This window comes from Thamnophis elegans, chromosome 2 (assembly GCF_009769535.1).
Source record: "Thamnophis elegans isolate rThaEle1 chromosome 2, rThaEle1.pri, whole genome shotgun sequence".
Lineage (NCBI taxonomy): Eukaryota > Metazoa > Chordata > Lepidosauria > Squamata > Colubridae > Thamnophis > Thamnophis elegans.
Genome location: NC_045542.1, coordinates 113,730,401 through 113,757,445, shown reverse-complemented (window position 1 = coordinate 113,757,445; position 27,045 = coordinate 113,730,401).

Below are 27,045 nucleotides of genomic sequence, written 5' to 3'. Positions count from 1 at the left end.
CTAAGGAGAGGTGCATTTAGAAAAGCCCAGATCTATCTCCTAATGCAATTGAGTAAGGCAGAAGTAGACAGAAATAACAGGCATTCAAATGGGGAGGCCATACTAGCCTTACTCCCTCTGGGATGAGGTTGTTCTTGAAATCCTGATGGACTCTACACAGCTTTTGCTTAGAAGACTTGATCATCTTCCAGACTTTTGTTGAAGAGATTGAGACCTTTTGCTTGATTTCCATATGGTCTGTCGTTCTTGCCATCTTTTCCCTTTTTTCCTTTCTTTTAATTGGTTTTGATTGTTGGGAACTGCCCAGATTCATATGGAGTCAGGTGCCAGACACATTTAATAAGTAAATACTTCAATTCAAAAGTGATCATTTAAAACTTGTGAATAACATACTATATAATTTAGCCAAGAAATCAACAATTGTGTTGAGCTCTGAAGTCAATAAATATCCCTATTTTTAAATATTTTTACATTACGTTTTTCTCCCAGAATAGAATTAAACCCTTTATTCAAATAATTGGAAAGTTTCCTTGGTAGTATATGGCTCAATAACATTTGTACTAAGTCATGCTTAATTTAATCAGGTGTTTGACTGTGTGCCTTCACAGAATTTCTTTGAGCTTGCCTATTGCTTATGTTCTCAGCCACCTGACTACCTACTGAGTTGCATATGCCAAACTTCTGACAAAATGTCATATTCATATGAAGAAGCCTTCATACTTCGTAGTATGTACTATACATAGCATTTCATGGAACACAGCCATAGGAATACAATGCAACATGAAATGGAAATAAGCTATGGTACAATATAACTACAGGTGTGGGACAGGAAATAGCTGCATTGCTTTGCCATCAGCAAAGTACCCTACAACAGTTCTGACACCAGTAATTTTCTTTCCCTATTTTCACTTGCCATTATGTTCTTTTGTGACCGTGTAGTAACACTCCAATGGATCTTGAAGCTGCTCACCAGCAGCTAATCAATGAACAGAAATAAACTCAGAAAGTAAAAGTTCTCAGACTTCCTCATGGCTTCAGGTATAGTGCCTACTTACATTAAATGATTTATTTATGAATTTAAATAATAGCATTTATTCCTGATAATACACATTATACATCCTTGAGAGTTTTTGATGATTTTGTTCCTTTATTTCTCTTTTAGGTACTCTAGTTGAAAGCATTCATGTGCTTTCAACTAGAGTGGGAAAGTGGGAAAAAGAGACTATTCAAATCTATATTGTATGGTTGACAGGATGTGTGTTGAAGAAAATCATGTACAACACAAAACCATGTGTATGTGGGTTCTGGCTACACAAAAATGCATTGGCTGAATAACCTTGTCACAGAATGATAAGAAAAATCAGAAAAGCAAGGATGAGTTTATCGTTTATTCAAGTATGTATACCTACTTTTCTACTAGGAATGTACTGTTCTTTGGAACCAAAACTGAAAAGATGGTTTAGAATGGGTATGACTACACATATTGTGTCTGTCATTGCCGTGGTGTGCACAATCACCTTCATAGCTTTAGATCCAAAATGCAGGCCATCCCCTATTTTCCACTAAAGAGATTTAGGTTCTATTACCTAAAGTGAAAAGTTACATACCAGTAAAGCATTAAAGTATTAAACGCATTAAGATGATGACTTCAAATTGGTGTAATTTTATTACAGGAAAAAAAATACATTCAACTGATTCTTAGCAAGAATGCATTCTCTTTTTTTTGGCCATTGTTTCTTGCATACCTCTTTCTTATTATCAGAATCTGGAAACAATATTTGTACAATAACAGTGTAAGATTTTTAGTTTAAGTTTTAAAAATAAAGAAAGAAGGAAATAGATTACTCCAAAACTGCTTGTAAGCAATACAGACAAATTTGGCATTTAATTTTGTGTGTTTAAATTTAAAGCCATAGTTTAAACAAACCTCCTCTAACTATTAGCCTCTGAGTTTTGATTATATATATTTAATTCCAAGTGAACAAGGGTAGTTCATAGTAGATCAAATGAAAGGAATAGGTAGTCCAGAACATTGGGTAATCACAAAATTGGGGAGGTCCATGCTATAACTTTTGATAATCATAGGACAATTATATTGTGAGAGTAAGGAAAATGGTATGGATGTGTGTGTGTGTGTGTGTGTGTGTGTGTGTGTGTGTATTTTTGGAAGATATATCTTTGGCTTTTATAATCATTTCTTCCCTTTTTTATTTGCCAAGTGTAATCACGTTCCATTGTTCATAATTACCTCACCCTTAGCAAATCCTATTTTCTTCTTTCAGTGGCAGAAAAAAAGGAAATTAGAATAAAGTTCAGTTTAGAAGCACATAAATACTTCCTTTCCTAGTTCACAATCAGGATATTCAGCAACACCCATACACACATGTAGGACACACAGGTTTAATCTGATGCAGATGTTAGCTTGCAGATTGGCATAGCTTTTCAAAATAAAATGTCTGAAACATCAGCTCTGAGTCAGTTTTTTTAGTTTGTTGGAGTTTTTACTGAAGTTATTGGATCCCTACAGAATTAGAACTCACAATATGTAAAAGAACCAAACCAAATAAAACAACAACATGAAATATACAGCAATTATTATAAGCAAAGATTTGATATAATGTTTTGAACAAGTGATGCAGGCAGCACTATCCAATCACCTACATAAAGGAAAGGAAGTCCATTCTTACAAAACTGGGCAGAAGTTGGTATAGCAGCTTATAATGGTAAAAAGCAGGCATGTTGAATGTAACTGCTTGGGTTTTCTAAGTCCGTGGATAGACCACAAAGCCTCCCTGATATGAAATTTTAGAAGAAATGTAATCCTAACCAATGCTAGTTGTAAGATTCCATCTAGAATACTTATTCTTCCTACAGTATTCTATCTAATCTACAGGACTTCTCACTTTGTACTTAACTATCCTAAACAAATTCCCAAACATTTATTTAAAAGTTTCATAAAATCCTATGAATAGTACCACTGCTGGTTTGTGCCATAATCGTTGAATTTCAATTTTTAAGTCCTGGTATTTCACGATTTTTTTCATATTGTATGTTGTATGTTTATATGTTTATTATACTTGTATGCCGCCCTATTCCCAAGGGACTCAGGGCAGCTAACAAACAAATGGGGAAGGGGGAAATACAAAAAATGAACAAGACAAAACAAAATACAAGAAACAGATTAAAAGCTACACAACAATCACAACAATTCAAGTGGGGCTGGGAACTCATCAGCCCCAGGCCTGCTGGAACAGCCAGGTCTTGACGGCTTTGCGGAAAGCCTGAAGGGTGGTGATGGTCCGAATCTCCACGGGGAGATCGTTCCAGAGGGCCGGAGCAGCCACAGAGAAGGCCCTCCCCTGGGGGGGTCGACAGTCGACATTGGCTAGCTGATGGTATCTGGAGAAGGCCTAATCTGTGGGATCTAATTGGTCAAAGGGAGGTAATTGTCAGGAGGTGGTCTCTCAAATACCTAGGTCTGATACCATGTAGGGCTTTAAAAGTAACAACTAGCACCTTGAAACGTGTCCGGAATCCAACAGGCAGCCAGTGCAGCTCGCGGAGGATAGGTATAACGTGGGTGTACCGGGTTGCACCCACAATCGCTCGCGTGGCTGCATTCTGGACAAGCTGAAGTCTCCGAATGCTCTTCAAGGGCTGCCCCATGTAGAGCGCATTACAGTAGTCCAGTCTTGAGGTCACAAGGGCGTGAGTGACTGTTCTGAGAGCCTCCCGGTTCAGGTAGGGACGCAATTGGTGCACCAGGCAGACCTGGGCAAACGTCCCCCTGGTCACAGCCGACAAATGGTGTTCTAAAGTCAGCTGTGGGTCCAGGAGGACTCCCAAATTGTGAACCCTGTCTGAGGGGTGTATAATTTCACCCCCCAGCCTGAGAGATGGAATACAAGGCCAATCTTTGGGAGGGAAAAACACAAGCCACTCGGTCTTGTCGGGATTGAATGCAAGCTTGTTCACACCCATCCAGACCCTAACAGCCTCCAGGCACTGACACATCATGTCAACCACTTCACTGAGTTGGCATGGGGCGGACAGATACAACTGTGTATCGTCCGCATATTGGTGGTACTTTATCCCGTGCCGCCAAATGATCTCACCCAGTGGCTTCATGTAGATGTTAAACAGGAGGTGGGACAGGACCGAACCCTGCGGCACCCCATACCTAAGGGGCCTAGGGGTCGACCTCTGCCCTCCAACCAACACCAGAGAGAGGTGGTAGGAGGAGAACCACCGAAAAATGGTGCCTCCCACTCCCACCTCCCGCAACCGCCGCAGAAGGATACTGTGGTCGATGGTGTCGAAGGCCGCTGAGAGGTCAAGGAGCACTAGGACGGAGGCATGACCCCCATTCCTGGCTCTCCAGAGATCATCAATCAGTGCAACGAAAGCAGTTTCCATGCTGTAGCCAGGCCTGAATCCGGACTGAAAGGAATCCAGATAATCGATTTCATCCAAGGACTGCCGGAGCTGAGAGGCACCACTTTCTCAACAACCTTCCCAACGAAGGGGAGGTTGGAAACTGGACGGTAGTTACTTAAAATGGCTGGATCCAAAGAAGGCTTCTTCAGGAGGGGTCTCACCACCGCCGCCTTTAGGAGGGGTGGGAAGGATCCCTCCCGAAGAGAGGTGGTAACTATCATCTGGATCCTATTCCTTCTCGTCGACCCTGCTATCACCTGGTATTGTGATGTCTATGATTGTAACCTTATTTTTCTCAACCAGTGTGATGTCTGGTGTATTATGCGCCAGTATTTTGTCCGTTTGTATGCGAAAATCCCACAAGATCTTGACCATCTGATTTTCGGTGACTTTTTCAGGCTTATGTTCAGTTTGTTGCTGTTTTAATATTATAATTTTTGCACAAATTCCAATGGATCATTTGTGCTACTGAATTGTGCTGCAATTTATAATCATCATCATCATCATCATCATCATCATCATCATCATCATCATCATCATGTTATTTTAGTTTGACAATCAATATATATATCAGAAAACAAATATATATATAATGTATAATGTAACAAAAAGGCAACAGTAAAAAAAAATATTGGGTTTCTGTCTGGATGGTCTCTTGAAGGACAGAGAATGGAAGTAGTGGTCTTTTCCCCATATTTGGGCATACCAGGGGTTGTGACTTTAAATACACACACACACACACACACACATATCATGAAGCAGTTGAAGCATAATAACATGCTTGTAGAACAAAAATCTTCTGAAAGAAAGAACAAAACTATTATAACTGTATGTCTCAGCTTGGCCCTGATAAATGGTCAAGGAAATTGTAGATGATCCTCATTCTAGTCTTTGGCAAAAATAATCTATCAGGGCAACCACTCTGTCCCATATCCAGAGCTGAAGCTCAATTCAATATTCTCCAATACTGTCTAAAACTGAAAGACTATCATATGTTCCAGTATCTTGCCCACAAAAGGTATACATATTTCAAATGTGCTGTCAGCCTTACCAGGTAGACCACAGAGGAAACACAATGAAGTCTGGAAGTTCAATTCTTCCACCAGAAAACCTAAGAAACTAGGAAGAGTCCCTTCTGAATCTCTTGTCTGACCCATTATCTAACTGCAGACTATACTGTTTCTTATTTGGCCATTCCCAAGGTATTCCAAGCAGAAAACAGAAAGAATGTTGGAATCGTACAGATTATTTTGTTCTGAATCATACAGAGTTATATTGTCAAATCCTAGGATTTACTTTAGCACAGTATTTTTCACCATTCAGAAATATGTAATTCTCATCCAGATTATTTTAAAGGTTAGGGTTAGGATGATAGGCAGAGGGAGACAGACATTAATGTTATTCATATCATACCAATTAAATAATAATTGGTTTTCCATTGTGAGATTTATAGACAGTTACTAGGTGAAAACTACAATCATCTCAAAGGTGCTTTTTCAAGAGGCAATTGGACTTTCTGGTTTTTCCAAGAAGCTTCTTGGATGAGAAGTGAAACATCTTCAAAGAAAAACCAGAAAGTCCAGTTGTCTCTTGAAAAAGCTAGGGACAACCATGACCTGGATGACTGAGAATCTCCATAGAAACTTACAAACACTTTATGAGGTATGTATGTGGTGAGCTATTCTTTTTATGTTAGTTCCTAGCATTTTCCCACAAGTCCTGAGTCCAATTTTTTGGCGTCAGCTGACTTTTGATCCATTGGTTCTGACAGGAATTCTCTGACTGGTTTGTTGCCAGAGCCTGACATCATAGACTGAGAAAGAATGACTGGTTCAAAGTCACCCAGCCAGCTTTCATAGCTAAGGCAGGCTAGAACTCACCAAACTGACACTCCATGACAACTGTAGCTATTCTACAGTTAGGATATTTGTGTGGTGGTATGTTTGAATGAGTGTCTCTACATGTCAAGGAATAAATATGTTTTTAGAATATTGCACTATATAGTATAATGTTATATATTATAATCAACTATCATACTTTGTAATTCATGGGATATGAACTTGGGCAATTTACATTAATTAAACTGACTATTTAATGTTAAATTAAAATTTGTATTAATTTTTATCAAGGTCCTACTAACTTTTAGAATATAATCCCCAGCTTGCCACAGAACTTTACATCTATGCATGTTGAAGTCCAATTCTTTCTAGTCAGACTATTTGACTTTTAAAATGAGCAAATTACATTTAGGCTCCATCTCAAACTTGTTTTGATGGGCAGCCATTTTGTGGTGGTTTTTCCTTCCTGTCATTTTTCTATGAAACCCTCTGTTCCCTTTTATTTCTAAAAATAAATTTGTCCTTAAACAAGTGAGAAACACTGTAGTACTACTTCTGCATCAAAACTGCTTGGCTGTGTTACACATTGATCAGACAACGCTGGTGCCATAGAATCTAAACTAAAAAGCTACAGTGTGTTTAAGTATAAGTATAATCTTTATTGTCATTGTACTTAAACACAACAAAATTGGTTAAACAAAATTTTGCATAACTCTACTGTGGCACCAGGAGCTCAAAGGAGTTTACTGATCTTTGTGAACTTTCCATTTAGTTCACACCAGATGGAGATGATGTGAGAAAATAAATTTACTGGATAGAGAAGTAAGCACTTATCTTAGGTGGCAAAGCACACCCCCAAAGGCCCAAGTGTGCAATTTTGAAGTTCTCTGGGATTTATACAAAAGCTATGTGTGCTCACCTAAAAGGGTAAACAGAAACAAGCCTACTAGCTTCAGATCATCTCATCTTTTCTTTATCCTCATTCCATAGTTGGCAACTATCTACAAGTGAAAGCAGAATAATGTTTTTATACCCAGGGAAAGAAAGGGATTCCATAAGTAGAAATTCTTCATTTTAAAAAATCTCCCTAGTAAGTGGAAAGACCAATGAAGGAAGGGGATTAAATGGTACTGTCATCCTCTCTTCTCCCTCATCATGTATACAAAGCTAAGGCAGAGACAATATCTGCAGACTAATATGGTCTATGCCAATTGAGCAGAGAGGGTCAATTCATTTAAGTTCCTAATTTCTCTCTCTATTGTTCAATCATTGATAAAATAACTCCCAACTCTGAAAGTATTCTATGTCTTCTTTTTCTTTTATCTTCAGTGTTAATCTGTCCATTTCTGCACAGTCTAATATTTTTTTAATTACATCTTCTTCTCTAGGTCTTTCCTTGCTTTTCCAATGTTGTGGAAATACAATTCTTATCATTGTTAAAACATGTAGTATCAAATATACATTCTCTTTGTCATACCTTTTCTGGTATTATGCCTAACAAACATAGTTCTGGATTAAAATCTATATGCTGTTTTAACGTTTTTCTAACCACATACCTTATTTTTGCCCAAAATCTTTTTGCTTTTGGGAAGGAAGGTTTTCAAGGTAAAGTGAAATTCAACCCTGCAGCTGCAATAAAAATTTTGCCTATTTATTTTACTTTTTTTTTTTTTTTTTTTACTGTACCATCAAGATCCTTTCCCTGCAAATGGGGAAGATCCAGTGGTTTTGGTAACAGACAGCACTTTTTAATGGTTAGGGTTAATTTTATCTTTCCACTAGTGACAGTTGTTGCGGGATAGTCACCAAGGGTGGTTCAAAAGTCATAACTGGGAAGAAGGTGGCTGACTAGTTATTGCTAGAAGATAGAATCAAGATCACGTGAGTGTTAATACCACTTTATAATGCCTTGGTAAGGCCACACTTGGAATACTGCATTCAGTTTTGGTCACCACGATGTAGAAAAGATGTGGAGACTCTAGAAAGAGTGCAGAGAAGAGCAACAAAGATGATTAGGGGACTGGAGGCTAAAACATATGAAGAACAGTTGTGGAATTGGGCATGCCTAGTTTGATGAAAAGAAGAACTAGGGGAGACATGATAGCAGTGTTCCAATATCTCAGGGGTTGCCACAAAGAAGAGGCAGTCAAACTATTCTCCAAAGCAGAACAAGAGGGCAGAACAAGAAGCAATCGGTGGAAACCAATCAAGGAAAGAAGCAACTTAGAACTGAGGAGAAATTTCCTGACAGTTAGAACAATTCATCAGTGGAACAGCTTGCCTCCAGAAGTTGTGAATGCTTCAACACTGGAAGTATTTAAGAAGATGTTGGATAGCCATTTGTCTGAAATGCCAAGGGGTTGGACTAGAAGACCTCCAACGTCCCTTCCAACTCTGCTATTGTATTATTGTATTATTATTGTATAGTTAATCAGTTGTGATGCCCCATTCAGCACAACAATGTGCCATCTTCAACCTTTAAAATCTTCTGTGGTTTCAGATCAAATAACTGCCCTCATTCCCTTCTTCATATGACTCTGTCCACATTTGTAAGATCAACAGGTGAGAACCTCCTTCTTGGTCTGCCAGTAAGAGCACCTGGTTTATGAACATAAAGAAATAGTTGTCTTTGCGACAGTTCCATTTGTGGAATGCAACATCACCTGTGCTCGGCTGACCTTCATCTTATGGCCTTTGTAAAAATCTTGAAAACTTGTTTTCTGTCCCCTTTACATAGGAGAGGTTTTATTGAGCAGATAAAATTGCTGGGTTATATATTAATTTCACTCCCCCACCCCCACTGATTCATATTCATGTTTGGAATTTATGGTTAATTTAATTTGGAAACTGTCTTGAGGGAACTTTTACTTTAAAGGAAGAGGATAAATATTTTTTGTGAAGAAATAATTGAGAAATCATTAAAAAATAATGTAGCTTCTTAATTTTTTAGACAGAACCTGTATTTTGGCCTCAGACAAATATTTCTGCTGTAATTAAATTGTAAACAGTGTCTGGGAAAGTATTAATTGAATTATAATGTATAGCTCTTAATGATAATTAAACTCTCAATCTTTCAATCTAAAGCTGAGGTTGATGGACTGATAAATATACTTTAATAAATATACTTCCCACATACAATAAAGCAGTGCATATGACTGGTCTTAAAAGAATAGTGTGTTTTAAGAACAGAAGCAGATGGGGAACTTCTCATGGAATTGGAGAGGGTTGTAATTACTATTTTAATGATTTTTGCCTAGAAGACAAAAAAAAAAGATTTTTTTCCCTACTAAAAATTCTATAATTGCTGAGATCCTCTATACAGTCAGGTCTCAATTAGTGTGGTTAATGAATCCCATGAAATGTTCACATTATTGAATTTGCATTATTCAATGTGATATTTCCATGGAAAATAGGGTCGTTGGTTGCAGCTTGATGGAAATAGGCAATTAAAAATTTTAAACACATGTTTTTATACATTTATTAATGAAATGAAATTAAAAGAAGTTATAAAACCAATATCCAAAGCGTACCTGCTATGTCTTGTATTCTACTGCATTTCGCTGTAGGTCTTCAAACTGAACCTGTTCTTTTTTAAACTTTATTCAGACAGAACTTTTCTCCATTTTGCACACATGACAATTAGTGTTTAAAAGCACAACCATGCAAGTGCTAGCCTGGACCACACATTGGCTAACCTTGCATTAACTGAATTTTGACTTGCCATAAACAAAACATGGTATCAATTTATAACTTGCACTAAATCAAATATTGCTACTCAAGCTCACATTAATTATAACCCACCTGTATAACTGTAGAGTTAAGCCCTATTCTGTTACTGCATATCTATTCAAGCATTTATTCTGCCTAGTTACTGTTAAGATTATTTAAATTGCTTGTATTAATTCCATGTTGGAGACAGCTGGCATTCAAATTTAAGAAAGTGTGCTGGAAAACTTCATAGGGGTTAAGTAAGTCAGGAGTTGCATGGTGCAGCCTAGAATAGGTGGGTCAGGATGGGATTGTACAAATAATCAAGTTTTACTTAATGGGGCATGCAGTCAAATCCTTTACTGTAAAGATTATGTCAGGACTCCAGGAGACATAAAACGGAGGATTTTTTTTTAAACCAGCTATAACTTTTCCCCTCTTTTCCTGTAAGGGGAGAACATTGTTTAAAATAAATTATATAGGAAATTCTTGGGCACTGTATATCTTTAATACTTTGTTTCTACATAATCCCTGTACCATGAACTTTCAATGTTTGCTCTTTGTTATTTTCATTCCAAATATATGTTTGTGTATCTGAAAAGCATGACATGCTTCACCCGGTATTAATTTTAAGATCGTACTGAAGCCATGTTTGAATCACAGGAATTCACCTTTCAAAGATTTCACAGGAGAAAACAAAGATTCAAGGTTAGCTTTGAACTTGATGCATCCTTCAGTTGAAAAGAAACAACAGGTGGGCACTAAATGTTTAACTTTTGGTTCAAGGAAATTAGATGACAATTGTGTGTTGTTTCCCCAAGCTAGTACTTCTCAAAATGATGAACCACAGCTACCCACATCCATGCCTATTGGTCATAACAGCTGGAAATTATAGTGGTTTTAATTCAAAATCTCTAGGGTTTTTAGCTTGAGAAAAGAGCACATTTTTTTTTACAGTTTTGGCTCTTGTTCATACAAGAATGGTCAATGATTCGGAAAGTGAGATTTAGTAATAAGCTAAACTGGGAAGTTTATTTTATTTTTATTTTATTTATTTCATCAAATATGAATTAGATAACAGATATAAGTATAGACATGATTTACATGAAATGAATATGAATACAAGAGAATATTAGGATAGGGACAGTAGGCACGCTGGTGCACTTATGCATGCCCCTTAAAGACCTCTTAGGAATGGGGTGAGGACAGTAGACAGTCTAAGGTTAAAGTTTTGAGGATTTGGGGAAGAAACCACAGTATCAGGTAGTGCATTCCAGGCATTGACAACATTGTTACTGAAATCATATTTTCTGCAAACAAGTTTGGAGCAGTTTACCATACGTTTGTATCTATTCTGTGCTCATGTGTTGTTGTGGTTGAAGCTGAAGAAGTCATTGACAGGTAGGACATTGTAGCAGATAATTTTATGTATTACTCTTAGTTTGGATTGAAGACAGCGAAGTTCTAAATTGTCTAAGCCCAAAATTTCAAGTCTGGTGGCATAAGGTATTCTGCTGAGAGCAGAGGAGTGGAGGACTCTTCTTGTGAAATATCTCCGGACTTGTTTGATTGTATTTATGTCTGATATGCAGTGTGGGTTCCAGACAGAAGAGCTGTATTCAAGAAGTTGAATAAGAAGTTACACATTTTGTGTAGGGATGGAACTATCAAAGCAGGGAACAAACAGCTGAGAAAATTTAAGGCCTTTTCTGATGCTATCAACATCCCACGTAGGGAAATGGGATGCAAGCACTTGCTTCAATAAAAGGACGAGAAAAAGAAGCTCTGAACTTACATCTACATATATGCTAGATGCTTAGTATATAGGAACTGATTTTCATCATTATTAGAACTGCTTGTATCACTTATGTATTATTTATGAATTTATTTGCTCTAATCCATAACCTGTTATCCAACATTTATAATGATAGTTAACTGTTCTGACCCCTCTTCTCCGTCCAGAAACGAAAGCCACAAGCAAACGTAAATAAGAATACTTTTAATCAGTCCAGACTCTTGTTGGCTGCAAGCCCAAAATAAACAAAGAGATAAGCACTCTGGCAGTAATTCTTACAAACCTAGGCAATGCAAACAAGCTCTCACAGCAAACCACTTCTCCAAGTTGGTTTCTCTGAATCGTGAACGTTGAATCCTGCAAACAGGGCATGGCACAAACAGTCTCTTTTATAATCAGGAGAGGATCTTAATCAGCATCAGCTAAGGGCAATCATCTCCTACAATTACGCAGTTGTTAGTTCCCCCAGTAGCCCTTCGACGGCGTGCATCCTGAAACAACTCACAAGTGTTTTCCTGAACACTCCCTCTGATCCAAGGCTCTGCCACCACCTAGTGGCCAACCAGTCTCTCCTCGCCCTCTCGGAGTCGGCACCCTGTCCAGGGTCTTCCACCACCTCCAGGGCCGACTCATAAGACCCCTTGCTGTCGGAGTCTAGTGGCAGCCACAACGGCTCCTGCCGGGCCACAACAGTTAACTTCTACCAGTGTTTTCCCCAAATTAAGACCAGGTCTTATATTAATTTTTTCTCCAAAAGAATTATTAGGACTTATTTTCAGGTGATGTCTTATTTTGGGAAAATACGGTATTAAATGCATCCGCATGGCTGACTTAGGCTTATTTTGGGGGTAGGGCTTATATTATGAGCATTCTGAAAAATCATGCTGGAGATTTTTTTCAGGTTGAGTCTTATTTTAGGGGAAATGTGGTACATCCTTAAATGATGTAAATATCTGCAACATATGAATCACTTAAATTCTTAGCAATCTTGACAATATGACATCACAGATCAGCTCGACTAAGGAACCTTTTGCATCACACATTTTTCCAGAACTTGTGGTAGTGAATCAAAACCAAGAACAACAGTATTTATTTTCCTACAAGATTTGAGAGCATCATGAAATTCTACTTACGTATTTGTGGCATGCCTGCATTTTATTCTCACATGCAGTAAGAGCACCACAACTCTTGTCATAATAATGAAATTAAGCTGACACAAAGATTCCTTAACACCAGATAACTTTATGAGTAGTTTAGAACCCATGACATTTATAGCAATCTGCCTAAATAATCTTGTGTGCAGATTTCAGTGTGTAGTTCTTGTGAGTAGATCCAGAAGACATGTGCTTATTTTTTTTTATTAATTTGCTATGATCACTAATCTAAAGCCATGTGGGACATCTTTTCATTCAACTCTTCAGCAACATTGTGGTCATGCAGAAGTCATGAAATTAAATATATAATATATTTGGGTGCTTTATGAAAAGTCACCCTTCACTAGATATTTCTCCATATACATCTACATCGTTCACATACAACCCAGATCTGAAATATAATAATTTTTATGTAATCTATTGCTGAATTATCCAGGTTTTTTACAGTGAAATGTACAACATGGAATACAAGAAAGACATTACTGGACCCAAGAGGAATTGAGATTCCTTAGCAAATGTGGGTTTTGCATGGTTACAAGGACCACATGACTGAGAGGCATTGAGATAAATAGCAAGGAGGAGGGAGGACTGAAAAGTGAGAAACTGGAGGATGTCTCAAAAGTGTTGAGATCATGTTGGAATCCAAGCCCTTTTTCAGTATTAATGCACACCTGTTGCCAGTGCCCATTTTTTCCTCTTATGAAACATTCCAGTGCTTATCATTTCATCAGGCTGCTTTTCCATGTAAAGGGCCAGTCCTTGCAGCTGCTGAATACTGAAACAAGCCAATTATCTGGGTTTCTTTGCAGAAGGATACAGGAGCAAAGTGCACCTGAGCCTAGCCATTTAATTATTTGCTTTAGAAAGTTCAGAATGATTTTTGCTTTTTGCCTTTTCCTTTCCTTATAGGCTTACTTCAATTCTACACATAACCAGATTCTGAACATCCCGTCCCTTTAGTCAGAGATATTTGCTTTCCCAGGTAATATGATGCAGACAAGCAAACCAAGGGAAGAATAATACCAGAGGTGGTATTCAGCCAGTTCTGATTAGAAGACCTCCACGCTCTCTTCCAAATCTGTCATTCTGTAATAACTATTGCTGATAATTTTAAGAAAATGGGGTCCACGTATCTGGAAGTTGTCCAAGTTGAGAAAATCTGTCATAACAACTGGAATACAATCCATCCCAAATCCAGGAACGTCCATCTCAAAGCAGTTGAAGTAAATCATAAATCTAATAATTCATTTTTTTTAATAATGTGGGTGCACATATGTGTTAATGTATAGCGAAACTTGATCTTTAATACCATAACAAGATTTAACATGCACACATTTTTAAGTAGGTCTTTTGCCTCTAGTATTTCCTTACCACCTAAGTTGAAAAGGAACCTCAAGCTGCTGCCCTTCAGGGCACTGGGCAAAATATGACTACTCAATCGGTCCCCTCTGCCAAATTGTGCACTAGCCTGGGTTGTATAGTGTATGCCTGGAATTCAGCTGGCTAGGAAAAAGATCTCTGCATATGAAGTGTCTTGAGGAATGGAGAAGCTTTGCTTTGCTTCCTTGAGGGAATGGGTATCCTTTCTAATGTATGTGATGGTGTCCAGAAAAAAAAGAGGAAAACACTCACTTGTTTGTTTCTGAAGAATAATTTGTAGCAGAGTGAAGAGGAGACACTTTCCCTAATTCCTTAGTGTTCTAGTTTACAGTAATCCATTGGAATAAGTTGAACAGACAACACAAATTATTTTCCCATTTTAATTCACTTGGCTTTGCTGCTCATCTCCAAGAGTTTGTTATCTGAGACACACATGGTTTTTCAGATCTTCCTATATTGACATAATAATTGAAATTAAACTGCAGAGAAAGATAAATAGATGAACTGATCTAACTTCAGGGAAAATAGTTTCATTATCTGTACTACTTCCCTTCCCCCAGCCACCCACCCTTTGGATTTATCACCCTATCTTTTAATTTTGTTTTTAACAGCTGCCAACAAATTTGTTTTCTTTATTAAGAAGTTTAGAAACGAACACAACATTGCTCTAGGGTTATCATTTGTGATATGGTATAAGGTGTTGACTTTGAAGATTAGTCGCCCCAGGCTGCAATGCTATGCAAACTGACTTCGGAACAAGTCCTATAGATTTCCACCAGAGCTTACTTTTGAAGGAACATGAAAGGATTGTATTATAAATCACTCCAAAATTGATACTCTTTGCAATGTGAGAGGAGAGCTGATCATGCATAGAACAGTGCCACCACCCCTGGGGGTTGGATGTCTTCCAATCAGTAAGAAAGTTACACAAGAACATAAATTGTCAAGATAGGAAGAATCTAGAGGAAGCAAGACACTTCTGAAGTTTCTAAAACATGTTTTTAAAAGATAAATACATTCCTAAGAGACAATGGTCCTTCAAATCATCTTCCACAGCTTAGTATAATTAATGACATCATTTCATTTTCCTTGCAGTACAGAAGACTGAAGCAAAAATACTGTAAATACTTCTCAAATTATGTTGAATTTTGTTTCCCCAAAAATGTAATATATCTTTTTTCATGTTTCAAGGTCAAAATGCCTAGAAGTTAAACAGAATGAAGTTGACCTGACTAGTTCAAATACATAACCAGAACAGGATTTACAGCAGGAATGTGCAATTTCAGTCAGCATGAGGTGCACACCAGGCCTCGTGCAGCCTGTCAAAGGCTGTACCCCAGAAGTTGGCAGGGCCAACAATATTTTTTTAGGTGCTTCAGAATGAAATGAGTGTGTTAAATCTCTGCAAGACGTAGGACAAGTTTTCTCTTTAACCATCTCCTATTCCAAAACATAATAAATGATGAAATTGCTCACCGATTAAGAAACAGAGTTCTGGAGAAATAAAAGTGATGCTGAGGGAACACAAGTAGATTTTGTATCCCTGATTAAAGGGTAATTCTAGCATATCCCACAATGAACTCCATTTGGGAGATATTTCTACCCTAGTCATCTTTTGGATGAGAAAAATGAAAGTGGTTGAACAGCAATAAAGGAAGGATCTAATTTTTTTGTTTTTATGTCTTTACTTATAATATGTTATGCTCATCAGAATTGTAATAGTTAACCAGTAGAAATATGAGTGCAATCTTACCATAAAGTAACTGAAACAATAATCAGTATATTTTATACATAATGGGTATCGGCCTGATTTGTGTTTTATTGAACTCAACAGTATTCATGGATGGTATATGTTGCTATAGGTGTCATATGCAAACCATTTGGAAATGAGGCTCAGAAAAGCTTACTTACTATTTTCTGAATCAGCCAAGGTTGACTAGAAGCTACCTCTTACTAAATCCCAGCCCCAAAACGAATTATAGCCCTCAGCATAAAAAGCATACTATAGAACAGGAATGGTAAGTAAACACAAATGTCTCACTTATGATGACATATTAGAACTTGTCAAGGAGATTGCAAAATAAAATCAAGAGAAGAACTGATGTCAAAAGGACATACTTGTCAATGGTTTTCTAATCTATATGTATTAGAAAGATTTAAATTAGCTAAAATAACTTTTGATGTTGAACATGATAAGGTGAATTTGAACAGAACTGTGGAAATGATGAACATGTCATCACTAAAATGAATAAACATCGACTGAAATTTGAAACAGAAAAAGAAAAAGTGAAAGGATTATGAAAGAACTGGTTGGCTACAATACAGAAATGTAACAGTGGGATAATATGTGATTGAAAGGATTGAAATTTATATGCTATAATTTTAAAGATAAATTTTAGTTAAATGATATGCTGCTGATAAATCCCATCAGAAAAATTGTCTACAATGTACAAAGGTACTTCAGTTTTGTGGAAGTATAATTAGCATGAGGAGATATATTACCATTCTTGGGAGATGTGCAAAAAAGTTAGAAACTTTGGACTTAATTACATATATTAATTCAGAAGATTTTTAAAATCAATATATAATTGAAACCAGTGGATTTTCTTTTGGGACTGACAAACAGTTGGGAAAAAGACATTGGACTTTGTTGATAATGGCAGTGAGCATATCATATGCATGAAGGTGGAAAGATCTGACATTAATCTCAATGGAGGAATGGATGCTAAACATGCTGGAGACATAGTTTGGTCTAGTGGTTAAGCATCAGGCTAGAGGAGCCTGTGAGTTCTAGTTCTGCCTTAGCTACAAATACCAGTGGGCACCCTTGAGACAGTCACTCTTTCTTACCTCACAGGGTTATTGTGGGGAAAATAAGACCAGGAAGTGTTAGATATGTTTGCCACTTTGAGTTTTTTTGTAAGCATAATAAAAGTGGGATATAAACAAACAAACAAACTTGCTGAGATGGCCAAAATGACAGCTTTGATCAGAGAAAAGACATTATCTAAGTTTAATGTTGACTGAAACCCCTTATAGACTTTTTGTGTAAAAAAAAAAGAAAGAAAATGAAATTTGACATATGGTTTTGATAATTTGAAAAAAAGTGGATTGTAGGAAAAAATGTAAGTTATATTGTAACCATAGAGTAAGAGGTTAATTTACATTTTTATCGATAACTGTTGTAAAAAAATAGGCGACTTCTCTTTCTTTCTTTCGAATGTTTGATTTTATCTTTTTAGTTCTTTCTTTTCGTCTTTTCGCTTTATTCTAAGTATTAGTTTTTGTTAGCTACTATTTTTCTTATTTAACAATTTAAATTATGACTGAAATATCATATAAAATGTATGTGGGTGCAGCAAATTACCGAATATCTGAAAATGGAGACCTGTCAAAATGGAAGCTGAGGGGCTTTTAACATTTAACATTGGACATTCTAATGTGACGAAAGTTTTAAGTAGATTATTCAAATTAAAAGGGTCATATCTAAGTTCATAAACTGCCTGCAATGAATTCAGAGACACATTCTCCAGCAAGCCTTAGGAAATTATGATAGTTGGACTAATCAGACATAACAAAAGCAGCAACTAGCTTCCCAAAGAAGCTTGCTTGCTGAATTTTTATCTCATCTTTAATGTTTTCATCAGCCAGCTCATAAGGTAGATATTTCAAACCTGCTCTACTTCTTTTCCTGGGGTAAATCAACAGAGTTTGAAACCAAGCGTGTTGTTATTCAAACATCCTTCAGAAAAGAAAGAGAAGGGGAAGGGAGGGAGACTGGTGTTAAAACATTTATGTGACACTGCCATTATATTACTCATCTTTAATAAAACACCAACCGACGGCACAATTCAGTTTTGCACAACAGGAGTCTGTTTCCCCTCCTCCTTTCCTGCGTATTTATAAAAACAGGTGGCTGGACCTCCTGAGGAATTTCATTTTAAACATTTTTTTCAGGTGTACTTAGGAATGTGGAACAGTTTAAGAACTCTATAGTTAGTCACACAGACTGCCAAAGGATTGGTTTCTTTTAAAAAATATAACAGAAGCTTCTTCTTAGCACTTGCTAATATTCTTTTTAATTTCAAGATCAAATTACAGCAAAAGTTAATTATATTGAGTCAATACCTTTTCAAGTGATAAAAATCCTGACTACAAAGTCATGTTACGGTATAAAATCTGAAGTAAAATATATTCTCCTTTCAAAGAGAAATGTGAACCATCATTTTAAAAAAAATTGCAATCCACAGCACATATAATGGATATTTGATGGATATTGTTTCACAGATTTTTATATAAATAATGATGGAATTATTTCTGGGAAATAAATGAGCAAGCAACTTATTTCATTGAAATAAATATGAATGCGGTCCATAAAAATGATTTATCTGAGATTAAATTTGGCCCAGGAGATAAAGTGGGTCTGAAGCAGAGGTGTCAAACTCAAGGCCCGCAGACTGCTTAAATCTGGCCTGTGGGGCTGACCTGAAATAGCAAAGGACCTGCTTCTGGCAGCCAAAAAGAGGAGGCAGAGGGACATGTCAGTGGTGAAATTCAATTATTTTTTTACTACCGGTTCTGTGGGTGTGGCTTGGTAGGCATGGCATAGGATGGATACTGAAAAATCCCCATTCCCTCCCCACTCTTGGGGGAAGAATATTGTAAAATCTCCATTCCCATCCCACTCTGAGACCAGTCAGAGGTGGTATTTGTCAATTCTCTGAACTACTCAAAATTTGCACTACCGGTTCTTCAGGACCTGTCGGAACCTGCTGGATTTCACCCCTGGACCATGTGTGAAGCCCCCTCCACCCCTTTTTTTAGCCTGGACAACCTCCTTTGCAAGCCAAAATGGGGCATGGTGTGTGGGTGGGGGTGGGGAATTCAGAAACCACTTATTCCCAGAGGAGACAATTTCAGAAAATTTCCAGAGCCAAAAGTTAAATAATTAACTTTCAACATACATACATACATACATACATACATACATACATACATACATACTCACACACACTTTCAAATGATGCATATGATTAAGAAATGTTATTTAGTGTATAAAATGCTGTATATCTGCTTTATATCCTTTAGATGGGAGTGAACAAGCTTGCAGCCCAGCTAGTCCGTCCCTAAACCTGGGAGGAGAAAATTTGCTCCCCTCAGAGAGGGTCCGCAACTTGGGGATCTTCCTGGATCCGCAGCTGACATTGGAACATCATCTGTCGGCTGTGACCAGGGGGGCCTTTGCCCAGGTTCGCCTGGTGCACCAGTTGCGGCCCTATTTGGACCAGGAGGCACTGCAAACAGTCATTCACGCCCTCGTCACCTCAAGACTGGATTACTGTAATGCGCTCTACATGCGGCTGCCCCTGAAAAGTGTTCGGAGACTACAATTAATCCAGAATGCAGCCGCGCAAGTGATACTGGGTGTACCTAGGTACACCCACATTACACCTATCCTCTGAGAGCTGCACTGGCTTCCTATTGGTCTCCGAGCATGATTCCAGGTGCTGGCTATCACCTTTAAAGCCCTACATGGCATAGGACCCAGGTATCTTCGAGACCGTCTTCTGCCGCACACCTCCCTAAGACCGATAAGATCGCACAGGATGGGCCTTGTCCAGGTGCCATCAGCTGGACAATGCCGGCTGGCGATGCCTCGGAGTAGGGCCTTCTCTGTTGCCGCTCCGGCCCTATGGAATGAGCTACCCCCAGAGATCCGGACCCTACCCACTCTCATGGCCTTCCGAAAAGCTATTAAGACCTGGCTATTCCGGCAGGCCTGGGGCTGTTGACCTCTGGATTGAGGTCCAGCCCTGCTTAGATTGGGTGCATGTTGTGTCTTTTTAAATTTGTCGTGTTTTATCTGTTTTTAATTTCTCTTAATTTCTGTTTCTGTAAGCCGCCCGGAGTCCTCCGGGATTGGGCAGCCTATAAATTTAATAAACAGTTAAACAGTTAAACAGTAATGTCTATTCCCCTCAAATCTCCCCCATTCCTGTAGAGAGCTCTAATTAGATTTAATGTGTGGTTTTGTTGTCTTTTGGACAGATTATTCATCTGTGAAGTTGGAATTTCTGCAGTTATTAAATGAATTTTGCCACCAAAATTGATATCGTTGGATATGACATTGTGATGATACAAAATTCGAACAAAGCAAATTCCACCTCTGAAACATTTCAATCACATCAACCTAGCAATAGAATGCTAAATCCTGCAGTTCTTAGGAAGGATTGAGGAGAAATGTACAGCATGTACCTATTCATGGGTTCCCAAATGCTAAAAATTTTCTTTGCCTTACAATTAAAAAAAATTAAGATTTTTCCCAGGGCTGATCCATCTGATATAGCCTGAAGATGGCTTCAATAAACTTGAGAACAACACTGACAACTACTTGGGATTTCTTTTGAGCTTTAAAGCTCAGAAGAAGGGAATGAAACTAAGGATAATCCGCAACTATGTTGAGGACAAATGAGACTTTGCAGTTATGAGGGAAGTAGGAAAAAGGACGTCCATAATCAAACCTACAATAAGACAATGGCAAATATTCTTGGCAAGGTTTTTAAATATATGGATATGACCAAAACCACTTTTTTTGCCAACAAAGTTATAAAGTTTTTGCTAAGAAAACTGTATAATTATCGCTGAAATATTTAATCAAATTTATGCTCTCAAATAAGAAAGCACTTCTGAGCTCCTGGTTATTCTGATGGAATCCTGATCATTAATTAGAATGACACATAGAGTAATACTGCAAAGTCAGGACTAGGCAAATTCAGGAGTTTTTCTTTCAGTGACCTGCTGATATACAGATGAATCTTCTTTTTATCCATTCATTTGATGAAGTAACAACATTTTGATTCCCTCAATGCATAACCCAATGAGTCAAGAACTAATAAGTAATATTCTTTGAGGACCACCAATACGATTGTGTCAGTATCAAAGAGAAAAGAAGACAAAAATAAGACTGTTAATGTTACCCAATATAACAGTACAGCAGAAAAATGCTGTTTGAAATCTTTCTCTCACCCACTTCCTTTTTCCTTTATGTCCTCTCTCTTTTTCTCTCTTTCCCTCCACTTTCCTCTCCTATTCAGAATTTATGAGATAGGTTCATCCCTCCTGGCATGTTGCCTATGACATTTATGTCTATCATGTGGAGGTCTACACTAAGAATCCCTTGATTCTTGGATTCCATATAGATGTCTGCAATGAACATCCCTTTGCCATAGAATTAAATGATCTCCACTGACTTCCATGTGAGAGGTTAGGTTGATCTCATTGGGTTAATTTCCCTCTCCTTGTGATTGTTTGCAAAAGTCCACAGTCCTATAAATCATAGCAAAATCTGTATGAGTGCCCAACATGACTTCACATCAGAAGGGATGGGGGCTTGATGTTTGTTTTCTGCCCCAGAATGCAAGATGCATTATGGGGATGCAAACTTCACAGATTCACACTGAAAGCAGTAATTGAAACAAATAGGGTTTATTAAGTTTCCAGATGTTCATAATTGCAACTACAACTGTAGTGAATGGGAAGAAAAAAGCTACTTTGCTGCTTCCCATCATAATTGTACCATAATCATTTAAATAGTTGTATTTATCTTCTTGATCACACAAAAAATACTTCATGCTGTAAATTTATGGAATAGCTAATGGCTCCCAAGTATGGGGCTCATTAGGGAGTGGTATTTATTGCAGTATTCATTAAATAAAAGCATTGTAATCTCATAAATTGAACAATTATGCTCATTTGAACATTCTGAAACAGAAAATCTTTTATGCACTAATTGAACTGCCTAATGAAAAGCAGGTGTCATAGAAACCATAAACAAAGCCAAACAGGAATGATTTGAATATTTTAAAAAAAAGCAAAAAAAGCAACACAATTTAACATGCACACCTTAAATTTAAGGACACGCAACAGACAGATTCAGTTCCAGATTTGTAACCTCTGAGTGTGGTATATTACTTCTAAGCAGATAGGCCACCCTCGCATACCAGTTGGCTAACCCTTTCAACTTCAAAGTTACTGCTTGGCTACCAGCCTGAGACCATGACAGTCTGGCTGGAGGCCCAAAACCTGACAACTTGGCTCAAGGCCCAACAAATCAAGCTGACGGGCTTTTCTGCAAAAGGCTGATGAAAAGTTCCTGGCAGCTTGGACTGCTTGTGTGAATGCTATTCAATCACAAATATGTGCTTGGAAGCAACCTCCATCGATCTTGCCTACTAGCCAGATGAACTGCAGATTTGCAGCCAGGTTTATACATTCTGGTTGGAGGGGCTTAAAAGTCGATCCTCCTATAGCTCAGAGGTAGGCAATGTGGTGCCCATCTGCCTAAATGGGCCTGCGGATATTCCCCTTGCTGCCTTCCAGGTTCCAACTTCTCAACCGATTTTAATTCTTACATTAATCTTTCAAACAGATACAAATTTTCAAAACAAGGCAGTAGCTCTCAGTATTGTCTCTACGCACAGGAATGTTTTAGGGTGTCACCTAAAGCCCATAGAAATCTTTGGAACAAAATAATGGATGCTGGCTAACAGCCAAGGCTTTGTTTGAAAAAGCCAATCAGTCCCTTGAGTCAAATCTTCAAAGCACATTCAATGACATCAGGCACTTTAGAATCAGATTGAGAAGTCCAGTGGACTTTTGTTCATGCGTATCCTGCACACTTTACTGAATCATATGGAATGAAACTGAGCAGGGAATTTTTTTTTTTGGGGGGGGGGGATATTTCAGATCAAATCCATGATTGAAACAGGGTGGCATTTTGTTTTAATTGGATGATGGTGATTTTAATTAAGCTTTCCTTTGATATCAGAAAGCACTGGCAGGTAGAAAGGTATAACCTCCTAGTTATTACATCTATTTGTTTTTCAGATGCAGGTCCAACTGCCTATGCTAACTATGTAAGCTATTATGATTATGCAAGTGCTCCTCTGACATCACTGGAAAAAAATGGAACAATATCTCAGTAGGCTTGGTTTTTTTTTATTTCTAAAAAAGATCCCAGTGCAACAGTGGATAGCTTAGGAAAGAAAAAATAGCAATTGGAAAAAAATGTTGCTTGATTTTCAGTGATGTTCAGTGTATTGGGTAAATGTTAGAGATCTTTCCTGGTGGTTTAGTGGTTCTACAAGACAGCTGCAGACCTTTTTGAAGAAAAGTTGGGAAATGCAAGTTTTATTTTTTTTTTAAAAAAAAATGGGTGTTGTGCTTGCACTTTGTGTCTAGATTGTTTAGCGAGAAGGTAGGACAACAGAACTGTCAATACTGCCAAAGCCTCTGACTCTGCACAGGTTTTTCTTAAAATGGCTTAAGTTTAGGCTAGCATTAACACGGGACAGGAGCAGCTTAAGGGCTCAGAACACATATATTCTGAAATAGTTTTCACTTTTGCCTTCCAGTACAGCATTATCCATTGAGGTTTTGTGGAATTATTATTCACACAGAGTTGTTGATAAGTCTGACTGTGCTGTTTATTAGACTAGATAACGCTAAACCTGCAAACACACTCCAAATGATTACAGCTGTGATCCTTGATAGCATAATCTGACATTTATATAGGTACATCTGTCCATAAAATAGTTTTACTCTCCATCTGAGTTCAACCCTGATAAAATAAGACAGCATAGCAAAACATTTTGGCTGCATTCCTGTTCTGAAAACCACATACAGCCACCAAGTCTTTCTCTTTTTTTCCCCCTACAAGCCTCCTGGTATAAAACCTAGAACCACAAGACCTATTACAAAAGGGATAGGAACATAATTTCTTTAAAGATCTATTTCCTTGACAAGGGAATATAATTGTGCTGGAAAGGGAGTGGCCCATTATTTGACATTTAAAAGTTCACAGGGATTATCAAGAGCTTGTGTGAGGAGTAGTCACAAAATCCTATCTTTTTTTATGTCCATATAAGCTATAATTAAAAGTGGTAGATTGTCACAAATGTGCCTTGGAAGCACATTCCTGCCTGCATTATCTTAAACATGAGTAATTATTTATAGGAATATTTCTCATAATCCCTCACCATGACTAAGCATTTATAGGTGTATAAATAAAAAAGAGAGATTTACCTGACTGCAAGTGGGGGAAAAACATGATTTTTATGTATTGTTTTAGACAAAGAGAACATATGTGTTACTACTTTCAAGCTGCAATAAAGTTTGAGTTCTACGGGGGTTGATCTTTTCCCAGTGTTGCGCTAACACTGTCACTGAGTCACAACTTCAATCCTACTCAGTAATCCCATGAATTGTGATTAAACCTGCAGTGGCATATAGATTTAGTCAGAGAGACAAAGTCCTTTAGATGGTCTCCAAGGCCTTTTTTGATTTCTTTTCAGTTAAAATGCCTATCCATCTAGTCCATCCATAGAACATGGGAATGGAGTCCTGGATCTGGCTGTCTCCTACTCTGTATTTTGTTGAATGTGCTCCTCTTCCTGGAGCAGAACCCTTCCAAGGAAGTGTACCAGCCATAGAGAGCCATCCAAGTATCTCATCAACTTGAGTCCATGTGCTTAATGTATTGGTTACATTACATTATGACAGAAAACAGAGAAAATCAATAGCAGCACCAGATTGGATATTGCTGTGATATTGTCCTCAAAAACAGAGTCATTGTGGTATCCCTGGATAGATCTAAATCTATAGAAAAGACCTGTACTCTCAGGTCCAGGAGTTTACATTAGTAAGCCAATAAGCTTGTCCTCAACAGTTATCCACGCAGATAGGAATTGTTTTATTGGTACAAAATTGTTTTGCTATTCTCTAAGAATGAAGGGAAATTGAACTCAAGGAATGTCATTCTGATCAGTTTGTCATTCTTTTCAAAAGACATGGGCAAGCCAATCAGCAATGATGATGTTAAAAGAAAAAGAAAAATGAACTTCAGTTGCATAGGCAGAATCATCATCTTGATGTTTTTGACTCCCTACTCCACCTAACCCTCTGGCTCCTTCTTCCTTCCCAGTGCATGAAAGATGGAAATAGAAACTGCAGAGCGTCCTATTCAGATGCCTTCCAGGTCTTTCCTGTGTGCCAAGTAAGTTGTTACATCTCCACTGAGGAAAACTGTGGCTAAATTAAGGAAATTAAAATTTTCTCTTTGAGAGATTCATCTTTTTTTCTGCTAGTGTATCTTACCACAGCTAAAATAGCAGTTTCTGGTATATTTGTGTTTGTCCTATCTCCAATACAGCAATGAATGAAGTTTGAAAATGGTGGGAACAAATAACAAATGTCATGGATCTTTCTCCCTGGGTGGGCTGATTCTAATGAATTAGTTTCACCCCCTTAAAGCCTGTTGGCTGCCCTGTTCCTTTTCACAAATATCTGAGGAAGGGAAGGAAATCTCCAGAGTTTACTCATTATTATTATAACAGTAGCATTCCTAAGCATTTCAAATAGACAAGGCTGAGAATGATGCAAGATGTGGAGCTGTTCAAGATAAGAAAACTGATGGAATGAAAAGCAGCAAGCACAAAAGTGCATATTCAAAAATGATTTTCATCAGGTCAGGATCTTTGTCCACCTAATCTAGTAACTAGTTCAGCCATTTTATTATTCACCTGCCAACGAAACACACATTTTTCTAAATTTCTGCTGTATGTGGAGCATTAGAGATTTTATTTATGTATTTATTTAATTACATGATTTCAGTTGTGTTCCTGTCTTAGAACTTGAGAAGTTTACAAAAAATTCAAATGGTGATCTAAAAGAGTGCATATGCAGGATCATCAGGCTAAGCTCAAGGATGAGGAAGAACAATGTATTCAGAATTCCGTTCTTGATTTCCTAACAGAATCTTAATGCATAGATTAGTAGCTGTTCGGAAACCTGTTCATGAAAAGGGAACAACTGTGAACATCCTCCTCTACAAAAAGAAAAATAGATCCTAAGGGTTTCCAGCATGGATGCTGAAATCCCAGATTCACTATTTGTGGGAACCTAAGCAAGAAGCCTTGATGGGGAAGCTACAGAGCAATGGAGTGGGTGTTCTTACCCAACAAAATTCCCAGTCTCTTTTGAGAACACAACACCAAATAAAAGCCCTATTCATAGCAATAGCACTTAGACTTATATACACCACTTCACAGTGCTTTTACAGCCCTCTCTAAGCAGTTTACAGAGTCAGCCTATTGCCCCCAACAATCTGGGTCCTCATTTACCCACCTTGGAAGGATGGAAGGCTAACTCAACCCTGAGCCTGGTGAGATTTGATCTGCCGAATTGCAGCTAACAATCAGCTGAAGTAGCCTGCAGAACTGCACTGTAACCACGGTGCTACCTTGGCTCTATATAGACAGGCAACAGAGACAAATGAACATTTCCTATTGAGTATAACAATAGCATTGCTATTATCTGACTTCTGATCTGTGCTGAATATCCAATTGGGCACAATCAATTTGGTTGTGATGATAATACAGTGCTAATCCATGTTTATGACATTATACATATGATAACTTCTAAGTTGACACATGACTCTGTGTTTAGATTGATCATTTCCATTTGGGCCATTTTAGGTTGTATTAAAGAACAGATCAGTACATGTGCATTTAAAGGTTCCTAAATGCACATTTTATTAAGATGATGATTTTCATCTTGAACTACTCACTGATGTAACTGCAGAATTTTCACAAAACAAGAAAATAATGCACCTTGCCCAAGTCTATAAAATATCTTAGTGGCTGAGTGTATCCCCACTATTTTAACCTTCAGTGTG